This window comes from Thamnophis sirtalis, unplaced genomic scaffold (genome assembly GCF_051295495.1).
Source record: "Thamnophis sirtalis isolate CommonGarterSnake01/CBP01778 unplaced genomic scaffold, rThaSir2_p1.2 scaffold_7, whole genome shotgun sequence".
Taxonomy (NCBI): Eukaryota; Metazoa; Chordata; class Lepidosauria; order Squamata; family Natricidae; genus Thamnophis; species Thamnophis sirtalis.
This window is the reverse complement of record NW_028261387.1, coordinates 30,599,549-30,611,299: the sequence shown is the minus strand read 5'-3', so window position 1 is coordinate 30,611,299 and position 11,751 is coordinate 30,599,549. Positions and strand designations below refer to the sequence as shown.

Sequence of the window (11,751 nt, the reverse complement as noted above, 5' to 3'; positions counted from 1 at the left end):
TTGAATAAATAAATAAACTCCTCTGCCAGCTCCAGGCAATAGAGACAGGATAGAGATTAGCAGTGGGTGCAGCAAATTTCACGCTATGATAGTTTTTTGCTGACTCAAGGGTGGTTGGAGACCACTTCAACTCAGCCGTGGAGGAAATGTCAGAGATTGCCCCCAGCTGTTGCCATAATTCTTTCTCTCAGAACTTGGTGTGTTGTGGGAAATCAAGGACCCGGAGTAGAGAAGCTCCTTTCTTCCAAATGCAAGTAACATTAGTGCTGAAGATCAGCTTGCACAACAACAAAATACTTGCTTATCTCTCTCTGTATATATACCGCATTTTTCACATCTGACCATAAGATGCACCTAGGTTTAGAAGAGGAAAAAAAAAAAAAATGAGGCGGCACCTGAGAGGACCACAGATAGGTGTCTCCTCATGTGCCAGCTCTGCCTGTTGACTCCTGCACTGTGGAAAAGAGACAAAAGAGGTGGGCAATGACAAAGAGACACAGAAGAGGCGGGATTTAGACTGTAAAAGGAACCACGTGGCCCAGCTGCTGTTCACCAAAGGACTGGCACCACCCACCCTTTTTTTTGGGGGGGGGTGCATCTAATGGAGTGAAAAATATAATATATGCCTAAGCATTTTTTTTTCTTCTATAACTTTGTATTCATCAAGGTTAGGTATGGTCAAATATAATATCTGTTGTATTGTTCGACCTTAGACTGCTCATCACCTCTGCTTGCTAACTTTAGCAGTCACTAAAAGGTCTCACTGCATATTGTACTTTGAGACAAGATGAACTCTAAAATAAAGACATGTTGGAATTCAGAAGATACAACTAGGGAACTCATGGACATTTCAATACTTTTTTTTGCTAAGGAGGACACTAGATATTGCTTGAAATGTAATACTATTGTTTTTGTCTATACTTGCTAACACATCCTTACAGCCTCTCATCTAGTCTTTTTCTTCCTTCCCTTCCTCCTTTTGCTTTTCCTTCCTTGCTCCCAGTCCATCCAAGGCTATACAGAAGCACATTTCGGGGGGTGGGGGTGGGGGGGACTGGGAAATGCTGAAGCTAAAAATATATCTTTCTTCCTAATCCAGATGTGGAAGATCAGGACTATTGTGTGTATGTAAGAAAGAGTTCCAAGAATCTGTGATTAATCAAAATTTGCCCTGCCATTTTTGATACATAGCATCTAAGCCAAAAATAAATCTGTCCAATTGCCAAATATGGAAACTAAGAACATAGAAGTTCATAGCAGATGTTGAAACATTTCAAAGAGCCCTTGTGAAATTGTTCTTGATCATGTGACAGGACACTGATGTGTGTCTAAGTCCAACATCTTAAGTTGGGCCAAAGTCTCTTTGGGAATCTGTTGAGCCTCATCAAATAGTTAGGTCCTGATGGAAACTGAACTACTGACTTTTATGGCCAACTTGTATTGTGCCAGGCGAAAACTTGTGGTGAAGATATCAAAACTAATAATGATCTGATAACTCATAATGCTGATGATGCTTATCTAAAGTGCACAGGATAAAGAGCTCATGCTTCTTTTGTGTCCTACAAATTTCAGGTAGTCTCATCTTGAGAAGAAAAATTTCTGAATTTCAGTGGGTTTGAAACAGGAAATTTAAGCCTATGTACTTGCTTGCGCATTTCCACTGCCTAATCTGTATATTTTGGGAGTATTGATCTGGCCATGGCTATCCTGAATTTCAACTCAGGCAAAAGGGAAAGAAAAAAAATTCTATTCTGAATAATTCAATTCTAATCTTGCAAATATCTTACCTAACCAGATGCCATGGAGATTAACTGCACACTCAGCTTTTCTACAACCTGGCTTTAAAAAAAAAAAAAAACCTATGTTAATGCAAGTATGGTAGGTTGTTTCCTGCCATAAATCACAATGCTTAGTGAAGTTTGGGGGCTTTATGGGATAAAGTTGTCCCTCTTAGGAACTAGAGAACCTTTACATGTGGAGAGATCAGGGAGATAAGACAGTGATAATATATAGGCTGTTTTACTTATTTGCTGAAGCTATTTCAACTATGCCTGGACCAGATGAGAAAGGAGGAAATGTACCCTCTCCCAGAATACTTACGGGTTTTTTTTTAGATTGAATATGATAAACTTTCACAATACAACTTTGATAAGAATTGCAAAAAAGAAATATGAGATTCAGTAACAGCAAAATAAATTCAGTTGAGAAAAATCATGCCATCAGACCAGAGGGAACCCATTCTGACTACTACTAATCAAGTACAGGTGATTGTTTGCTATTCTGGAGCAAAAGGCCTAGGATATTCAAATAAATATCATTGGATAAATATCTGTTTACAGTACAAAGCTGTGGTCTCTCTTGCGCTCGTTTCTATATCACTTTATGCAACAGTGCTACACAGACCTGGTCCAACAAAATAATCTCTTCGGTCTAATGAGATTAGATCAAGGTCTTGGAGATTTTAGCCTATTGCTCTTATTTTATGATTCAGTAATAATGTTTAAGGAAAATGTACCTGTAGAGGTGTATGGAGAATAGAAGTTGGTGTGACCAAGACGATATGATCATTTCTTGGCAACAGGTGGAATTAAAAAAGTCATTACAATCTCCTCCCATTTAGTTATAATCATTTTTAGAGATTTTTAGGCTCCTTCAATGGTCTTTGGAACTTAGTTGATATTTTCTGCTTTGTAGCAAGAATAATACAGGACTCTCAAGAGTTCTGCTGTTTTTTTTTTAAATTAAACCCCCACTTTCGTGGCTTGCAAATAATGTTTAAATTTCATTCCAAGCCTTGAATGTTAGTTACTCCAATGAAACTGTTAAATGTTTCTACCCTTGAAGTGGTTCATAACTGGCTAAACAAAACAGTGCATTTAAAATATTAACCTAACAATACTTTATGTTCAAGATGAATTCCTAGGCAAGTATAGTTGTTGTTGCTGCTGCTGCTGTTTTTGATTTTATTTTCCCACCCTATATTCTTTAGAAAAGTTCTCACATGATGTCTCTGGATCAGTGCTTAATTATATGTTCCCTGTAGTTAATAGCACTTTTTCTTATTTGGTTTTCATTTGCTTATGGCAAATTGGTGGAATGTGTTCTTGGAACTGTTTCGGTGTACACCTAGTTTAATGGTAGGCACAGTAAACCCAGTTATGAGCAACGTGGATAAATGAGTTATAGAAACCTGCAATGGCATCTGCTTTCAGAGATGTGCTGCTGAAGTGGTGGTAGCATTTCCATATGCACTGGTATTTAAACAAATAAAAAGTGGTAAGTGGCTGTATTCTCTGTAGGGAACACTAAAGCCCAGTAGGTTACTAGAGTTAAGAGTTCTCTACTTTGGAAAAGGAGTGTTTTTAATCTATCATGGTACTCTCTGCATTAGCCTAGGCCCTTTGCCTTTCTTCTAACTAATTCTGTCTAGTGTTTCAAAGCTTATTCAGGAAAACAATGTTTTGGCTAATACAATGTAAGCCGGGATGTTCCTGAATTAAAGTCTTCCTGTCTTTAAGTTAGGAATGTCCTTGGAAATCCTGGGCTAAACCCACCATTCTCTCAGCCTCACCATCTAGGTCCAATGTAACTCTCTTTCAAACCCCAGGACAATAATAAAATTCTAATATAGTTTTGGGAGGAGTGAAAATGAACAAACCTTCGCTTAATCCAGGTAAGGCTGGGCTATTATAATTAGAGATTACCAGATAACCAGAATTTTGTATAGTATGAATATATCATACTATCTACAAAATTGTATCTTGATGTATCTGTTGAGTATAATCCTTGACAGATACATCTTCCGCAAGGTAGTCTAGGAAGTCTGGATCTTGTTTGTATGGCTGGTGGACACAACTTTGAAAACTTTGATGCCTATCAACAGATAAGGCTGCCCGGATCATGCATAAACAGGATTTTCGGAGAAGATCAGGTACAGATAGTCTTCAACCTATGACCAGAACTGAGCCCCAAATTTCCATAACTAAACAAGACAGATGTTAAATGAATGTTGCCCTATTTTTACAACTTTTCTTGCCACAGTTGTTAAGTGAATCACTGCAGTTGTTAAGTTAGTAATACAGTTGTTAAGTGAATCTGACTTACCCATTGACTTTGCTGGTCACAAAAGGTGATCACATGACCCCGAGACACTGTAACCATCATAAATATGAACCAGTCGCCAAGCGCCTGAATTTTGATCACATGACCATGGGAATGATGCAATGGTCGTAAATGTGAAAAACAGTCACTAAACGGTTACTAAATGAACTGTTGTAAGTAGAAGACTACCAGTATACTATTCCCCCCCAAAAAAAAAGGGGTGGCAGAGAACTTCCAGCTTTGTTTACTCCCCCTAGGACTACTGCCTTCTGTAGAAGGTTAGGGGGTGAAGCTTACGTTGCTTAGCAACTGCATTATGTTTTCTCTGATTCTGAGTAACATAACTAGCCAGATAAGCATTGTGGTGTTTATAATATTGAAACAGTTAGCTGTAAGAGAAGAACCACTTGGGACAACAGGGCCTTAAACTAGGAAACCAAATGGTGCTAATTCTCCTATCTTTTTGTCTGTAGATAATCACTGAAAGAGTCAAAATGTCAGAGAATAAGAAGTCTGATAAGAAATCGAATGGATGGTTCTGGAGCAAAAAGAAAGAAACAAAGAACGTACAAAGTACAAAGAAAAGCAGCATTTGGGTAAGTTGCAAAACAAGGTATCAGTTGAAACCATCCAATGTTTGTACAATCGCATTCATATATTTCTACCTCCCCAATGTTGTGGAATTCCAGTTTGTGTTGTCATCACAATCTAGGCCTGGTAATGGCTGCTGCACAGGTTTTCTTCAACTCTGTGTGTGTGTGTGTGTGTGTGTGTGTGTGTGTGTGTGTGTGTGTGTGAGAGAGAGAGAGAGAGAGAGAGAGAGAGAGAGAGAGAGAGAGAGAGAATACATTTTAGTATTTGACAAGAAGGTAAAAATTCTATATAAGCAAATAAAAACATTTAACAATTCCAGATTGTATCTATACTTTGATTTCAAAATAGATTTTCATTTTCTTTAGAAAGTATGAAAAGTTTAATTTTGGCCATTTTGATTTTCCTTTTTTTTGTGCTGCATAATAGTGGGAAAAAGGTAGAGAGAAGAGAGTAAAATTCCAGGTGGAATTTGTCCAGAGGCATTGTGAGTCATGTTACTAAGCTGTTTCATGATTATCATATCAGTAAAACTCTGTGTGTCTCCATCTGATAATTTTCTTTTTGGCAAGAAAAGAAGTTCTTCCTGGTAGATTGGATGTTGCTTCTAAGTACTATGACTATTACTACTAGTAGTTATTATAGTAGTCTAGGAAGTCTGGATCCAGTTTGTATGGTTGATGGACACAATTTTGAAAGCTTTGATACTACTACTAGTAGTAGGTCAGAGAACTGTATAATTTTGTAACAAAATATACAGTTGTGGCTGTACCAGACATAACAGCCATAATCTGAAAGAAGAGGAAGGAAAGCAGTGTGCAATGTGTCAAATATAGGAAGAGAGTGGGATATTGGTAGTCCTTGACTTACAACAGTTCATTTAGTGACCGTTCAAAGTTACAATTGCATTGAAAAAAGTGACATATAATCATTCTTCACACTTACAACCAGAGGGGGGTTTCTGCCAGTTCAGCCCGGTTCAGCCAAATTGGTAGTGGAAGTCAGGTCTGGGTCGCAGAATATGCAGCGACCAAGGCCTGCCACGCCCCCAACCCAGTTCCCTTGCCGCCGCTGGGCCACCACCATTTTGGATTTCAATGACGGCGCATGTGCAGTTCACTGTAAATTTTTCTGCGCATGTGCCCAGAATAATTTACATTGAACAGCACATATGGCGTGCCAGCCAAAACCTGAGAGGCAAGCTTAGATGTAATAGTGGAGTCACACTTCTTCATGTTTCGGCTTAATTAGTATGTAAAGATTGAGGGGACTGGCACTAGTTTCTTACAACAAGCAGAATCATGTTCATTGTCGTAAGAACCTTTGGCATGGGGGTGATAAAGATTGCCCCCTACTTCTAGTAGCCTATGAAAAATACATAATTATTGCTATCTCATTATCTTAAAAGTCCAGAATGGTAAGAGGAAGCTTGGATTTTGTATCGGCGAACTTAGCCATTGTGACTTGCAAACCTTGTTTATATTTTTATTTATTTATTCAGTATAGATACTATTTAGAGCTTAGTATTATCATTGGATTCCCCAAAAAGTGACTTATCGGACAAAACATGAATAAACAAACCAAGAAGTAGCATGATATGTGTACTCAGCTTCTGTAACATTTCTGAAGTAAGCAACTTTGTTCATAATCAAGGTTTATCCAGGGGTGAGATTCAGCCGGTTTGGGCAAACTGGTAGTTCCGGTGAGCAGTTGTGCTCGCCCGCCCACCCGTCCCTGCCCTTTCCTGTCCTATATTTCCCTGGATTTTAGCTCAGCTGATTCTGATGGCACAGCAGATTGCTGCGCGTCAGCTGTTTTACTCACTGGCGCTGACATAGTAGGTAAGTTTTTAAGCTTATAATGGGCAGTTTTTGAATGCTGCACACGCAGGCAAAATGTGCATTAGGTGTGCACGTGTGCAAAGCGCGCTCACAAAACTGGTTGTTAAACAGGTTGCATCCCACCACTGGGTTTATCTGCTTTTTGTAGCAGGAGACAAACAACAGCCTTTAACTATAAGGCCATAAAACAAATGTACAAAAATGTTCCTACCAATCTCTCATAAACCCCTCCCCTCCCAGTGACTCTCCTAAAACTAGCTGCCTCTCACCTGCTACTAATGGCAGTTTGTAGTGCAATACCTTCTATAAATCCTTCACAGATTAAATTAAAAGGTTCACCGACAAATGCGCACTCGACAAAAGCGCGACCGACAAAACCGCAGTGAGAAAACCATGAGTTCTAAATCGCGCCGACGAATGAGCGCAGAAGCGTACCGAAAACAGCGTGCCGACAAAAGTGCGCCTTCAACAAACAAGTAATAACCGCGAATTCTAAACCTAACCCTAAACCTAACCCTAAACCTAACCCTTACTTTAACTGAAATCCCTAAACCTAACCCTTACCTTAATTGAAATCCCTAAACCTAACCTTTACCTTAACTGAAATCCCTAAACGTAACCCTGAACCTAACCCTTACCTTAACTGAAATCGCGCTTTTGTGGGCGCGCTTTTGTCGGCGCGTTGTGGGTGCGTTTATGACGTCGCGGTTTTCTCACCACGGTTTTGTCAGCGTACTTTTGTCGTGTGTGCATTTGTCGGGTCACAAATTAAAATAAGATGCTTTTGGAGAACTCTAGATATGGGAAAAGACTGATCGACTGCAAGCCAGCTAAGTGCTGTGCAGGGATGTACCTTGGTCAAACAATTGTCTCAATCCTAAAATGTTTCCACCTCCAAGAAAGACCACTTGGGTGGACATCCATCAGGTCATTTTGCATAAGACTTGCACAGAGCATGTGTTCCATACTGCAGTTCCTATTTGGTCTCTACAATGTGACACTACAGATAGTCCTCGACTTACGACCGCAATCGAACCCAAAATTTCTGTTGTCAAGTGAGATATTTGTTAAGTGGATTTTGCCCCATTTTATGACCTTTCTTGCCACAGTTGTCAAGTGAATCATTGCAGTTGTAAAGTTAGTGACACTGTTAAGCGAATCTGCCTTCCCCCTTGACTTTGCTTGTCAGAAGAGCGCAAAAAGTGATCATGTGACCTCGGGACACTCCATCCCTCATAATTATGAGTCAGTTGCCAAAAAGCTGAAATTTGATCACATGACCACGGGGATGCTGCAATGGTTGTAAGTGTGAAAAATGATCATGTCACTTTTTCTGGTGCCATTGTAACTGTGAATGGTCACTAAATGAACTGTTGTAAATCAAGAACTACCTGTCATTATTCAGTAAATCTTTATTTAATTTGATTTAATTAATTCTGTTCAAGATCTCATTTTTATTTTTGTTTTTGTTCTATGCTGAACATTTAAGTAGCCCTTAATGTATGACCACAACTGAGCCCAACATTTTTGTTGCTAAGCAAGACAGCTGTTAAATGAATTTTGCTCCATTTTACATAACATTTGTTTTTACAGTTGTTAAGTGAATCGCTGCCGTTGCTAAGGTAGTAACAAACTGTTAAATAAATCTAGCTTCCACAGACTTTGCTTGTCAAAAGTTTGCAAAAGTTGATCACATGACCCCAGGACACTGCAACCATCATAAATACATGTCAGTTGCCAAGTGTCTTAATTTTGATCCCCTGACCGTGGAAAACTGCAATGGTCATGTGAAAAACGGTCATAAGCCACTTTTTTCAATACCGTTGCAACTTCAAATGGTCACTAAATGAATGGTTGTAAGTCAAGGACTACCTGTAATCTTTCTAGGTCTGTTATGCTCATTAAATACTCCTGAATTATTGGTCTACATTATCTGTATCTTCTCATTGCCTGGACACCAGCACATTTGTGACTTTCAGTAGGGATCTAATTTGCTTTTCAAAAGTTATGTCTCTACTTGCTCATGACATTTTCTTACTCCAGTTCCACTCTGGTACCTAGCTTGTATTTTCCGTGTTAGACTCCTCCTTCTTGAACATCATTTGTTCAGAAAGCTCTTTTCCTTATGTATAGAAAGATAGATTTGCTCCTTAGAAAAAGTATTGTTGAGCCAAAGACTGATTGAACAAAGCGATAGGAGTTATGATCGCTTTATTTCTATGTTTAGTGTTACTTTTCTTCTAGTTTTGAAGTAGGCACAAATATCAAGCAAGTAACTGGAAACAATTTGACATGTTTTCCAACCTTCAATGTAAAATATAAAGAGACAACTGGACTTTCTGGTTTTTCTTTGAAGATGTTTCACTTCTCATCCAAGAAGCTTCTTCAGCGCTGAAGAAGCTTCTTGGATGAGAAGCAAAACGTCTTCAGAAAAAAACCAGAAAGTCCAGTTGCCTCTTGAAAAAGTACTGTTGGGACAACCATGACCTGGATGACTGAGAATCTCCCTAGACATAAAATGTAAAGACTTAACCTAAGTGTCCCTCTTTTGATGCCGGCGCTTCTGTACTAGAATTGTATTTTGGTATGTCCTCAATTAGCTGTTTCAGGGGACAAAATACTCGCTAAATATGGCTATGTATAAAAAAAGACTGCTTTAAAAAAATTATTACCCTCAAACTGAATATATTATTAATATTCCACTTAACCTATGACTAATCTGAAAGTGTTTTATTTTCCTGAGGACTAGATGTACCTTCTGCTACTTATGGTTTTCTTCTTTTTCCTTTCTCACAATTTGCCTATTTTATCCTGGGATGTAACAATTTTTTTTTTTACCAGGTCTCAAGGTTCTGTAAGAAATTTCATCTTTGAATTGTAGCTCCCAACCCAACTTTTGTAGTCCTGGTTTCCCAGAATCGCACCCCAATGAAATTCTGAAACAAATAACTGATCTCCACTGTTACAATGTCCTGCATTTTTTTTTTACAAAATAAACCCAAAATAGGTGCATAGGATTTAACGTAATCTATTGTAATTGTTTTTAGATAATATTCTTCCTCTTGGTTAGGCTACTTATTCAATGTTCTTTCTATGGGCTTTAAAGGCTGGAAATAATTCTGAAAAGCATAGCACCCAATAAAAATGTTAGGGGATGGGTAGCCCATCAAGCTTGTAATATATTGTACATATTTTAAAAACAAAGCCCTAAAAAATACTGATACGGACACTTGCTTGAGCTAATTATTCTTTACTTTAGGAATAATTGGTGTCAATATTTCCTCAGCCTCCCTCTCCATTTCAAGTATTTTCTCTTATTTGATATAAAAAAATAGTATGTTTTATTCCTCTCTTGGGACAAAGGGTATTTTTTCCTGATGTTCTACATTTTTTAAATAGTAACATTAATAATCCTTCGTAACATAAATATAGACCCTAAACTATTTGGGAAAAATGATGTGCTTGGAAGAAATGAAATAAAGCTAATTTTAAAAAGTAAAACAGAATATAATAAAAAATAGAGAACAAATAGAAAAATAGTTTATCAAAAAAAACCCCAGTAATAGTATGGTAATATACAACAATAAAGGAGAATATTTATAACTCAGGCTTGAAATGAAGGGTTCCATGGTGCTCTCTTAGCTTGGTTGTTTTCTTGCAGATGTTTCATTACCCAAACTGGGTAACATTCGTCACTGCACAATACACAACAATTAATATTTCCAGATTTATCTCCTTTTCTTTGAGGCAAATTTTATAGGAATTCAAATCATTGAGGTTCGATTTTTAAACATCAACTTAAGCTTAGACCACACATGATCATATTGCCCAACCTTGCCTCATGGTTAAAACAAAGCCAGTTGACAAATTACTATATTCTAATGTTGTGCGTAAACCTCTTAATGTCTGTGGGCCATGAAAAGAAATCCCTTGTTTATGTCAGAAGAATGAGGAATACATTAGAAATACTCAAATTGTAATTTTGCCAACTTTACTTTTGTATTGGAACGATCATACAGCAGAAGGTTTGGTCTTGGGAAGGATGGAACATGGTAGACAGTGAAAGTGTAAGAAAACAATGGAAAGATTGTGTGTGATGTGTGGAATTCCTCTCTGTTGCTGAAAATACAATGCTTAGTGTCCTTTGGAGCCTTCAGTATGAAGGTCAAATATTTCAAACATCTCAGACCAATGCAACTATCAGACCAAAAGTATTTATTTTCCATTGTTGTTTTTTTGATTTAGGTGTTTTAGAATACAGACTATCCTTCTGCAGAGGTGAAACTCTAGATTTCAATGGAAATGAGCAAGTATGAAGCAAAAGAGATTATTGAGATTTTATTTCCTGCCACATGTGAACATGGCTTCCCATGATCCATTGCTTCTTTTTTTTTCTTTTGTTAGAGGATGGCAGGCCCCAGAGCTGTCCGTTTGGTGCTTATCACACTTAAAGCAAACTTCACAGCAGAAACAAATGCTTTGAAGAGCAGGAAATGTGCCTAAGAGAGAAGCAGTGAGGGGCCTGCAGGAACTGGAATTATGATGTCAAACTGGAACAACCTTTACAAATTAGAGCCTTGGGAAGCTTACTAACCCATAACTGTATACTACTTTCTCGCCTGTGTGATTTCCAGACTGTAGCTGAGGCTTCGGTTCCATGGTAGATGCAAGAGGGTCTCCTTAAATCAGGGGTGAAATGTTACCAGTTCAGGCTGGTTCATCCGAACCGGTAGTAAAAAATGCTACTGGTTCATAGAACCAGTAGTAAAAAAATACTAAAAAAAGTAGAAAAAAAATTCTTACGATCGCATGTCGCACAGCTGATCTTCGGAACTTTTTTTTTCTTTTTAAGCATTTTTTTACTACAGGTTCTCCAGAAACGCGGGTGTGGGGGTCCTGTTTTTGCTCCCAGCAAGCTTCCCTGAATCCTGCTAGGCCAAAAACAAGGGTGTGTGTGTCCGTTTTTTCTCCCAGTAAGCTTCCCTGAAGCCTGCTAGGCCAAAAACGGGCTGGGGGGGGGGGGTGCTTAGAAAGAAAGAAAGAGAAAGAGAGAGAGAGGGAAGGAGGGAGGGAAATAAGAGAGGAAGGAAAGACTACAAACCTGGCACTAGACGCAGCTTCAGAGAATTCAGGGCTGGAAGGGACCTGGAGGTCATCTAGTCCAACCCTGCTCCAGCAGGACATTGTTAAAGTGAGTTTCTGTCTTTTGATCCCCCAG

General features: G+C 38.5%; 1 protein-coding gene across 2 annotated transcripts in view; it reads left to right on the top strand.

Moving 5' to 3' along the window:
- The first annotated feature begins 4,613 nt into the window (after positions 1 to 4,613).
- The window catches only part of ACOT11 (acyl-CoA thioesterase 11), a 143,742-nt gene continuing 136,604 nt past the window's right edge, over positions 4,614 to 11,751 (top strand). Inside the window, exon 1 of one of the 2 annotated variants that reach the window (XM_087719626.1) lies at positions 4,614 to 4,697. The gene's annotated coding sequence lies outside the window, so the exon portion shown is untranslated. The remainder of the gene's footprint in view (positions 4,698 to 11,751) is intronic. The other variant, XM_014058732.2, reaches the window with a different exon arrangement.